This window comes from Lichenostomus cassidix, chromosome 1 (genome assembly GCF_008360975.1).
Source record: "Lichenostomus cassidix isolate B80296 chromosome 1, HeHo_3.0, whole genome shotgun sequence".
Lineage (NCBI taxonomy): Eukaryota > Metazoa > Chordata > Aves > Passeriformes > Meliphagidae > Lichenostomus > Lichenostomus cassidix.
The window spans coordinates 102,993,834-103,005,952 of record NC_139479.1 but is presented as its reverse complement, the minus strand read 5'-3'; the positions used below and the strand labels follow the sequence as shown (position 1 = coordinate 103,005,952).

The following is a 12,119-nucleotide window of genomic DNA, read 5'->3' as shown; positions in this document are numbered from 1 at the left end:
GAACTTTATTTGTTCCTTTTTAATTCCATGCTTTGGGGAAGTAAAACAAACTAAAACAAAAGCACCGTAAAATTTGATGGGCAGTTGATTTTCTTTCCTGAACTACAAAGATTAAAATTCTGTCTTCAGATTGCTCAGGGAACACTTTTACAAACCCTTAGCTTGTAATCCAATCCTATTAAGAAACCCATCTGGTTTCCTGGAACAGTAGGGCTTCTATAAAACATTTAAAATTTCAGCGAAGATGGTTTTTCACTAAAAGACACAGGTCCCAAGGTCTTCTGCTCTGTGTCTGGGATTTGTGAACTCACAATATAACTGGCCTGTGATTTGAATTTTAATTGCCTAATCTAACTATTAAATTAATTCTAATCAATATATTGAAGTTTTCCTTATTTTACTGTATTCTTAATGGTACTTAATAACAAGTAGAAGTTACAAAATAAAATCACTGAAAAACATTATAAGAATAAAAGCATTTCATTGTGCATTACTACTCATGAGCTGTGTTCATGACTTGCAATTAAATCCATTCAAGAAGACAAATATTTCTTTACTACTAAGTTCTTCTAACAACTGCGTTACATGAATATTTTTGTAATATTTATTTGTTCTCTCTAGTAAAGCATAGCAGGGGGATATAATGTAATGCTTTAATATACTTCAGAATGTCAACTGATATCCTTTAAAACTTAATTCCTGGTATTTTTTATATTCATTTATTTTTAAATGCCTTGCAAAAACATAATGTTGCTAGGATCCATAATAGAGAAAAGAATAATTTTAGTAGTTATTTTATGTAAATATATCCAAAGAGTAATTCTTCCACGCATTCTAGTTGCTTTAGAGATTGTCATAAATTCTTTATTATTTTCTAAAACAAATGAAACAATTAATTAGCAGGGTAAATAAATCTCCGAATAAATCTGAAAGTTGAATACAATCAAAATATGCACTGAAATCTTAATATTGTAGGAATTAAATATTTTTTAGAAGAAAACGTGTTGAAACATTTTCCTGCAAAAATATATCTTCATTGTAAAAATAAATATCTAAAAAAAAGTTCAAGTTTTTCCTGTGTTCTTAAAAAGAAACACTGGGCAGAATCCTGGCCCCATGGGAGGCAGAGAGGCTTCCCTGATTGCCCTCAGTGGAACCATGGCTTAAGATTCCAAGACTCCCATATAACATATAAGGAAGTTCTGCTTCACAGTCAAAGGGGAACTCATTACTCAGTGTGAAGTGTGATTCTAGCATGGTCTCTTCTCTGTGCAGAAGAATTAATCATGTTCATCTTTGCTGTAATAAGATGCTAAACACTGTCATTTAAAGCTGCAGAGGTATAAAATTAAACCTCTCTATGCATTGCTATGGAAAGACTACATTTCATAACAGCAGAGGGCTGGGCCATTCACACCCTTTGATGAGAATACTTTTTCCGATGATGCTAATAATTTCATTTTTATGGGTATAGTCCTTTGTGTTATCAAATATAGAGCTTGATCCTTTGTTTATTGCAGGATTGAAGCCAAAGAAAATAGCTTTCTATTATTAGATTTCATTCTGGCATAATTAAATTGGTTACGGGTACAATTTTCTACAGAAACTGTTAATTTTCCAGTAAAACCAGTAATATGAAATAATGTGTAGAATTTGTCACATAGCAGTGCCTAAAGAAACATCTCTGTTGGCTTATATGCATAGAAGAACAGCTGTAGCAATTTGAAGGAACTGTAGTGTGTTAACTATATCCATACAATTATATTGGTATTATTTTTGTATGGAAAATAAGGCTTAAAAGAGCTAACAGTTTGGCACAGAGAAAATTTTATCAAGCTTCAGAGGAACGAGCTAATGGAGTGTGCCTGAAATGCACAAAGGGAAAAATTAGCAGGACATCAATTACAATACTGGTAAGAATATTAGTGATGACAGAGAACTTCAAGAATGTTTTCAGAAAGGTAGGAAAAAAAAAAAAAAGACAACAACCTAAATGAAACAGACTTTGCAACCTGAGCCTACATTTTTCTTCTAACAATTTGTAACCCAAATCTATGAGCAAATTCACTGCCATGAGTAAGGCTTGCAGAGAAGTTAGAGGAACCGAACTTAAATCTGCTTTGGAAGAATAAAATTTCTTTGTAAGATTAATAGTATTCAAAATGAGTTTAAAAGGAAGTCATTGACTTTTTTGTTGTAATGTTGTACATGTCAGATCACGTACTTCTGTTCATTCTTCACATGACAGATCAATTTTGTCATAAGCTGTGCTTTCTCTCCAGTAAAACTGAATAAGAATTATATGAGAAGTCTCATATATATGTATGTACATGTATGTGTATAAGGGTGACATACACAGATACGGTCAGCTGCATCTCCAACAATGCTGACTTGTTTCATCACATCAGGCTATCTTGGAAATGTGGTGTAAAATAATCTGAAAGGAACTACATCTTCTTAGAAAAAGGACTGCTGCAGGAATAAGTCAATAAAGTCAAGAAAATAAGTCAATATTAAACTTGTTGAAAAGGCATGACAGATCTAGAGGCAATTGAAAACACAGCAGAATCTTTTTTTTTTTTAGTTAAAAAATGCATACAAATATGTGAACATATCTGTGTGTGAACACATAGGCAGACACACTAAAAAAATAAAAAATCCTTCCCCACCTGCAGTGCTGCATCAGCTCTGGGCTCCCAGCACAGCAAGGACAGGGAGCTGCTGGAGCCAGGCCAGAGGAGGAACCTAGGTGATCAGAGGGATGGAGCAGCTCTGCTGGGAGGAATGGCTGGGAGAGCTGGGATTGTTCAGCCTGGAAAAGAGAAGGTTTCAGGATGACCTAATTGTGTTCTTTCAGTACCTAAAGGGAAACCACAACAAAGGTGGAGAGAGACTATTTACAAGAGCATGAATTGATAGGACAGAATCAGAATAGGTTTAGATTAGCCATTTTGAAGAAATTTTTTACTTTGAAGGTGGTGAGGCACTGGCACAGGTTACCCAGAGAAGCTGTGGATGCCCCATCCCTGGAAGTGTTCATGACCAGGTTGGATGGAGCTCTGAGCAACCTGGGATAGTGGAAGGTGTCCCTTCCCACAGCAGAAGGGTTGGAATGGTATCTATTAGGTCCCTTTCAACCCAGGGATTTGATTTTATGATCTCTTTCCATGACAAATTCTTTTATAAGGCACTGTATGTCTTAGACCAAAAACTTTAGAAGAATGAATAGTTTCTTGCATTCAGGTTGGCTTGATCCATTAAATTAATAGCTTTCCCACTGTTATATAGCACAAGAGAGAAAGTTTTGGAACTGTATGCTAGGAATACAGTGGACGGATTAAGCAAAACTCACTCAAAATGCTCACTGTGGATATACCTGGTGTGACAACATCCATGCAGGTATATTTTGTAGAAAAGACATTTGTAAGGGGAAATAGATGAGGGGCAAAGTCCTGATCAATGATGTCTTTATTCAACAGATAAAGCTTCATTTCTCACTACAACTGGGTTACAGCTATTAGCATAAGATAAATCAGTATCATCTTTCCAGTTGTACAATGAAAAGTCTTTAGGAAAAGTTTTACAAAAAGAACAAGCAAAAATCATTCACAGGACAAGCATTGCACTAAAAATCTTATAAGAAAAAATATAACAAATTCTATGTGTTGTCTGAAATTGATTTTTAGTGTGACCAATGTTTTAACAGAATAAGCAAATTATAAAAAAGTTATTATTTCTAGTCTAGGTACAAGGATGCCAACATTGGATGCTCAAAGCCCAAATCATCTCATTATTACAGAAATGCTTCATTACACACTTGAAATCCCCATAACACTCTTAATGTTGTTATTCATTAACTTCGTAATATCTTTTGGGTGTTAAGATCATTCTTCTGGTGTTCCTCCATATCCTAAGATTGACTTAGCTAGTTTTCTTCAATAAACTGGAAAAAGAAAAGACTTGGAAGCAGTTTACAATGAGTCATCAAGTATCTCAAATTTTGCTATAAGTATGATGATAATGGTCTGAGGGTGACATGGCTCTATTTTTGCATGACTTCTTATTAGTTCATAATTTGCGTAGACCTATAATTGTCTTAAATTTGTGGTTTAGTCTTTCTTTATTAGTTTCTATATCTATGTTGGGCATGTTTTTCTCCTCTCTTTCTAATCTCTAAAGCTGCTTTTACCTGACCCACAGGGTTAGACTTTTTTCACAACCAGCAACCGTGTTGGTTTTTTTCAGTCTGAGGCTTCTATTGACATCTTTTATCTATATTTTTTTATACCACTCAGTTGAGCATGGATCATGAAATTACCTGGTGAAGCTCAGCCTTATTCAACCATTGTAAAAATGGGTCCTATATCCTTTTATTGTCGTGCTTTAAATGTGTTTGGATTGAGCAGCATGGACTCCAGCAGTTCAAAACAAAGATGTCTGGTTCTGAGTAGAAAAGAGATTGTAACAATTGTGGTTCTGCTATAATATATATAATTATTTGAAATTCCTAAACCTAAAGAAAAAAAAGTTTAATTTGTAATTTTCCATGGGAAAAAAAAGCTATTAAAACTTACATATGAAAATTAGCAAGGTCAGATTGTCTCAAATTTGCAACTACATTCTTGTTATTTATAATAATTAACAAGAGCAAAAAACTGAAGAAAAAAACAAAACTCCAAATAAAACAGAAAATAGATTCAATTTATTCAGAAGTTGAGCCCATATAAAATAAATGCTGGGTTGGCTGCCTGAAGATGTTGGTTTTCCTGAAATCACCAAGAAAAACACACAGTTACTTGTTCTTCTATTTCCAGTGCACAATTTTTCTCCATGACACTGGAGAATTCTGCTATTGGCATTCAACTATAACTCAAACTATCTGACAAAGAATATTTTGCAGAAATCAATAATGTTGAATATATTAAAGATGCATTGAGATTGTTTTATGAGTAAGCTGGGAAGTTTCAAAGTACTCTAAAAATCCAGTAAAGCTCTCATTTTACAATTGAAAACACATCTTTTGCACAGTTTTATGGCAATACTTAATGAGGAGCTAAGAGAAAAAAAAATTACTTTTTTGTCTTTACACATTCCTTTTAAGAAAATAAATTCTTCTCCAAAGACAATATATTTATTTTTTTACCAAATAGTTTATGGTGTTGTCACTTGGGTACTATTAGAAGCAAGGTTAGGTTTGATTCCAACAGTGGTGTGCAGTGTGATCACTGTACAGCGATCACTGGCTCTGGTCCAGCACAGATGTAACTTATATGTATAATTGTATATATAAATATATAAATTTGTATATTTTGCATGTATATGCAGAGGTCTTGGTAGCCTAGGAAAACAAAAAAGAAATGAAGAGTCAGAACTTCTAGTACTCTCAGCTTGACCAAGTCTATCAGAGCTCCAAGCAGGCTGAAAAGAGCAGAGCAATAAGAACAATTTTTAGTTTCATTTTTTTTACAGTTCTTTTAAGTTCAATTTTACATTTCCTTTTTTTCTTGATGATGTCATTGCTGTTGAATTTTTATCTCTTTTTATATCTATAATTATCTGTTTAAGTTGTGCTCCTAAATAGAGACACCAGAATTGCTTTTACTTGTGTGCCTGGCTGCAGATTTGCCCTTCCCATCTTCATAGATTACATTGAAGTGTGTGTCCTGTCGGAATTGGTATTAAAATATCATCTTACAAATCAATGGAAATGAAAGAGTACTCAATATATTGTCATAGAAATGTTACATTCCTTTTCTTAATGTTTCATATTCTAAACAAGGATTTTTAAAGGCATGTGGTTGTTTCCTGGTAGCCACTCAAGAAGGCTGTCCTACAAGTATTTACAATTGTGGTTTTTTCTGATTGCAACTGGGAATAATCCAAGAGATTGCTTTTTTCAGGTGTATGCAGAAAAGCTTAAAATGATCTGATAGAAGGAAATGAGAAATCCATTTTTATTTCACTTTGCCCCTTCCAAAAGAGTTTATACTCAACTGTCTATACCAGAACATAATAGTCACATTGACGTATTTTTCAGAAGAATGAATCTTTTCAACTGTCTTCAATTAAGTAACCTCCCTTAAATCCAGCATACTTTTTAAAATTTGTGTTAAGTTTTGGAAACAAAGCACTGAACCACAGCATCTCCTGTTACAACTAAGAAAAACCCTTGAGAAAAGCAAAATTTAATGAACTCTTTTAAAGGTTCAGTTGTTGATTGTGCCATACACAAAGGTAGGCCTTAATTTCACTACTACATATGAGTACAGTGAATGATGCACTAATATGTTTATCACGTTGGACATTTAGTCCGGAAACTGTCTTCAGATATCCAGGTGATATGTAATGTCCTGATACCTGGCAACTACATAGCTCTTCCTTCAGACAACTTTTGGATAAATATCTGAGGACTTTCAATTCTATTTGCAAAAGTACACTTGAATACCTTGGTTCTTGTCAAGCTTGATTTAACTTGCACTAAACAGGTATAATTATTAAAAAATGCCACAGAAAGTAATGACTGTAAGCTCATGTCTCTCTAAAATTTTGTCCTTTTCCTTTATTTACAAATTTTTAAATTATGTGGCTCCTGTAAATAACATCAGCAAACATTTCACATTTTCATAAGTAAAAACTTCAAATAGTAACACGGTGACCAAACCCCTATGAGAGACATCATGAAGTTCACTGTCCAAATGAACTACTCTAAATACTTTGATGTGATAATTTCACTCCATCTCACTTTTACTACACCTAGTCATCCAAGCTTCTTCTGTGCTTAGGAGGGTATCTGCAGAGAATATTCTGCTTCACCTACAGGAGGTTGCTACACTAAAAAGTACCTGTCCCCTTTGACCAAAAAGGATGATTTGACCAGTTGTTAGTTAACCTAATGACTAGTTTTGAGCTTAGGTCTAGCTCTTAAACAGCTAAAGTTAGATAATGTAATTTCTACCTCCTGTTTACATTAAAAATAAATTGCTTTTCAATCACATTTCCTTCTCCTTTCAGACATGGAGTGTTTTTCTGCTCTTAGTATTATTATTTCTGAAATAAATGAGATGACAGAAATGTTTTTCTCCATAAGTTCTTACAAGTCTTGTTATAAGACCTGAATAATAAGCAGTTTTTCTATTCTCATCACATATTTCCTCTTGATTCTGACAATATATAGGAGGAATAAACCACAAAAGGCACGAAAACTTTAAATATTCTCTTTGATAGCAAGAAATTTAAGAATATTGGGACAGATTAAGAAATGATGAAGTCAAGTTAATATGACATTTTTTATAGATTTCAAGATATTGGAATAAACTTAGAAGTCTATCACGCAGCAGAAATTGTTTTGCAAGTAACTAGACATCTTAATTGATTTTCAATGGTACTTTATTGAATGTGTTTGACAAAAAATTAAGTGTTTTGCACTTGTTTGTAGGTCGTTTTCCTCATGTGAGTACAAAAGAAATAAAACCTCCACACTTTAAAACCAAACAAACAGAGAGCAATCTACACAGCATTTGGGTCTCTGAGTCAATTTATTTCTATAGTATTTTCTTACCTCATAATATTTAATAGCTATCACTATTTTTATATGGGGTTTTTTTATGAAAGAAAAGAATCCACAGTTAAGAAAAAGCTCTCCTAGATTTATGGTTGAATTATATAATTCCTTGGATTTATGGTTAGTTTGCAATTCACTTCAGATGGTATAATGAAGTCAGACAAAAATCAGAGGTTGTTGGAGAGAACATGAGGACACAAAAAACCAACAAAACAAAGCACAGACAAAACCCTAAACCTTTATATACAGGAACTACTTTCACCTGCAAGTGATTATGGTCTCAATAGAAGTGATTTGGCATGTGACAGAGGTGCAGGGTACAGCATTTGAAATGTTAAAAAACTTGTGTGCACCCTGTTCGAGTTCTTCAAAAGTCAATTCTAATTTCAGCAACTGCAGTCAACATGTGACATAAGATAAAGTGATTTTCCTTTCTGACAAGAAAGATTTTCTAACCAAGATGTTGTCGGGGGGGTTGTTGTTTGGTTGGGTGGAGTTTTTCAGGTTTTTTGGTTGTTTTGTTTTGTTTCCTACATTCTTATCTATTTAAAGAAATATTTGGATTAAATTCAGAAAAGAATTTGAACAATTTCATAATTAAATCATAATTATCATTGTACCTTGATTTAAGAGACAGGTAAGTTTTCCTGTTGAAAGAAGGTAATAATTTTCCTGTGAATACAAAACAAATCTATGATTTATGAAACTTTACATTGTCAATTATGTCTTATTATTTATGCATTATATTTTGGTCTATACTATTAAGGCTCCATTCCATGGATATAGAAAGGGACTGGTGGAGAAAATGAGAAAATTTGGGGTTGGAAAAAGGGATATGTGAATAACAATGAGCTACCTTTGCAGAAAAAGAGTGATTGTTTTGACTTTTTTATTTTTTTAAGTGAGCAATAAACCTTGAAATGGGCGTGTTTGGGGGATTGGAATATATTTAGACAAATGATAGTGAGTCTATTTTGGCTTTGTGTAATACGGACACATTGAAAAGATACCTGTGAGAATGCACAGTTTTTAACAAACATTTTGATGTGCTATAAATATATTACATCTTTGGATGATACTCAACATGTTACTCATTTTGTTCTGGCAGAACTTGAAAAATGTGGAGACATAAAGTGCTACAAATTCCTCATAGTGTTTCATTCATTGATTAACACCCCCGTAATTAATATTTTGATTGTCATTGAGATAAAAAGCAATTAATGTTAAATCTCATAAATTACTTAAGTATAACTTATCCCCTCTTTAATTTCAGTTTCATCTGATTTATTGTATTTTATAGCTCCTTTTATTCATGTTACATACAGTAACAGGGGGAGAATTCACAATGATTACAAAGTTTCATGCCTACAGTAATTTCAGTTTCCTTGCCTTCACAAATATGATACTTTCAATCAAAGGTGGTGTGATCTGAGAACTTCAATAACAACCCTTTAAATTTTAGAAATTTATGTCCAGGTCCTCCATGTCGGTGGCTAGCACGACCACCACACAACAAGGTGGGTGCTCAGGCCAGGCAGGAGGCCAGCACAGGGACACTGCAGGGAGCTGTGTGACAGAGCCCACAGACACGGCCCAGAGAAAGACTGCCCTGCTGCAGGCCGAGACAGGCCCTCCCACAGCCCCAGAAACCAGAAAGTGTTTTGACTTTATCCTTGAGTAGGTGACCAAATAAAAACCCAAGGGATTCTGCACACCTCCCTCTTTCCCTGGCCTGCTCCTACGGAGCAGTCCCAGCACCACGGCCTGCCGGCTGCAGGGCCTGGACACTCCACACAGGCTGCCCAAAGGAAACACCAAGACCTGGCAGCAATTCGCTCAGCTTCCCTTTCCAGAAATGGAACCATCTCCTTCCTTTCCCATCCTAGGAAAATTCAACCTCTACCTCTACCAAAGAACTTATCCTACACATCGCTGATCAGAAATGTTGCTGTGAGCTTCCTCCACCAGAAACTTCCTCGCCACAGCCCTGGAAGACATTCCGGGGGCATCATTAAAGCCTCCACAAACACTGCATGTGCACCCAGGATCATCAGCTTTCCGTCTCTGCAATTCAGGCTCCCTGCGCTGCTCCTGTTCCTTTTCTCCTCCTCTCCCCATAACTTTGGGAACTGCAGAGCTCCAAGCCTTTGGCCATTCCCAAGGCCAGCTCCTTCCCTGGGTTGTTTGTTGGACACCCCCGAGGCTGATGTCCCCTGGTGTTCCCAGGAAAGCCGCTGATGGCCACAGGAGTCCATAAAGCTGCTGAGGGCACCGGGGCACCTCCCCTGTGGGGAAAGGCTGACAAAGTCGGGGCTGTGGAGCCGGGAGAAGAGAAGGTTGTGTGGAGACCTCACAACACCTTTCCAGTCTGTGAAGGGGATACAGTGAAGCAGGAGAGAGACTTGTTCCTAGGAACTGTAGTGACAGGACAAGGAGTAATGGGATCAAACTGAGAGAGAATTGCAAGGGTCTTGATGGTGGGAAGAAGTCTTTTTGGGTGAGGGTGGTGGTTCCTGGACAGGCTGTGCAGAGAGGCTGTGGATGCCCCATCCCTGTTAACATCCAGGATGGACAGACTCCAGAGCAACCTGCTTAGGATTGCAAGGCTGCTCAGGTTGGAACCACATGATCTTTACAGTCCCTTCCAAGTCAAACCATTCAAGATTCTACAATTTGAGCTTTCCAGCATGCTCCCATCTCCCATTGCTGAGTGGCCCTGAATCTTTTGTGACATCACAGCACCCACAGTGTTGCATATGGAGCGTCCAGGACCTGCAAACCACCACAACGCACCCTTCACCTGCTGCTAGCGGTCATTTCTCGTTTGCTCTCAGCTACGTCTGTCAGTGCTGAGCTGTTCCTGCTGCCCGGACTTTTTGTGCTGCCTGCACGGAAGCACCGATCCCAGCAGAATGTGCTCTCCCATCCCACTGAAGGTACAGTGCCATCCCATGGAGGTGGGCATCCCCCGACTGTCCGGGTGGGACGGAGCCCTGTGCAGATGCTATGGGACAGGGACACCCCCTCTGAGGTTGTGCTCCCTGCTGCAGCCTGCTGGAGACACTGTAGAGGACATGGAAGTGGATATGGTAGTGGACACGGAAGAAATGATGGAAGTGGATGAGGAAGAGATTGTCGAAGAGATGGAGGTGGATGTGGAGGATGACATCGAGGAGATGGAGGTTGACGTCCAGGATGAGATCGAGGACATGGAGATTGATGAAAAAGATGAGGAGGAACCCATGATCCTCGGATGAGGATGGAGCTCCACCAGTAGGACAGGCAGGTGCTCCCCATGCCCTGCCCACAGGCACAGCAGGTCCCCTGCCACCAGGCTGGGGCTGGGCTGGGTGGCAATGCTCAGGGACATGATTCCCTGGGGGCGGGCCCTGGATTCTGGGGGCACAAGCACCAGCCCCAGCCTGCCCTGCACTTCCTTTGGGCCCCGCCAGCCCAGTCCCGGCTCCTGGGACCCAGATCCCAGCCCCAGGCTGGCCTAGTGCTGGTGGCAGAGGCCAGCTGTGCCAGCCTGTGCCAGCCTGTGGGCACAGGGAACAGCCCTCAGGGCTGCACTGGAGTGACTGTACCATATCCTTCTCTTCCAGGACTGACAGACATGTTGGCCATGGATGTGGCCCCTCTGTACATATGTTCTAGATGGTCTAGGTTTTCTGTAAATATGTTTTGAAGATTGTTATCCATACGTCGTTCCGTAAATATGTTTTGAAGATTATCATCTATAGGCCCTTCTGTAAATACGTTTGAAAGATTGTTACTCTAAGCTCCCATGTAAATACGTCCTATAGATTGTTGTTGTTATAATAATTCTCATAATAAACGACGTTCTGTTAGTCATATGTTTTGCTGATCTTCTGTAAATAAATACTGCTCTTTTTAAAAAACACCCACTTCTCTTTGCAATTCCTTTGGGTACTGGTAGTCTTTGAGCATTTCTCTGGCTTCTACTGGTTCTTGGGGCCAGAGGTCCCCTGGTGCGCTGACACAGCCGCTCTGTGACTGGGGCTCCAAAATATATGACCCAGCTCTTTTTTCATATTTCTTTGATTAGTGAATGCATAAGTGTATGCAAAAAAAAATACACAATTAACGTGTTCTAAAGAAACAATCCTCTTTCAATTTTTTTTTCCTCTAGTGACAAACTTCATATGTTTTTATGTCATAGGAATTTCTATTTTTCAAAATGGTTGAGTATATGTTTTTATATTTAATTTTCAAGAAAAATATGAGGATAGCTCAATTTCTGTGTTTAAATCTTCTAAGCATGTGAATTTCTTTGTGTTGTGTACAATGATAGACTTGTCACAAGCTTTGATTTTTGAGTATTAACATGTATATAGTATGTTCTATAGATTCATTAAAGAACATATTATAGTCTATTCAATCAGGTAATTGCAGGGTGGGTTTTTTGCTATTTTTGCTATAATTTTATAAATATTACTGACAGATAGTGTCCAGACTTTTCAAATACTGTAGAGAGTTTAGAAAACATGTATGTAAAATTTTTAGTCATGTATTAAGACTTTAGTTTACTTTTATC

The 12,119-nt window shown here is 37.3% G+C and overlaps 1 long non-coding RNA gene across 1 annotated transcript; it reads left to right on the top strand.

Annotated features, from left to right (window-relative positions):
• The first annotated feature begins 10,287 nt into the window (after positions 1-10,287).
• LOC146445471 (uncharacterized) lies at positions 10,288-11,698 on the top strand. Its single transcript, XR_014852145.1, has 2 exons — positions 10,288-10,497; positions 10,612-11,698. It is a non-coding gene; the product is annotated as an uncharacterized LOC146445471 (long non-coding RNA).
• Positions 11,699-12,119: the final 421 nt, after the last annotated feature.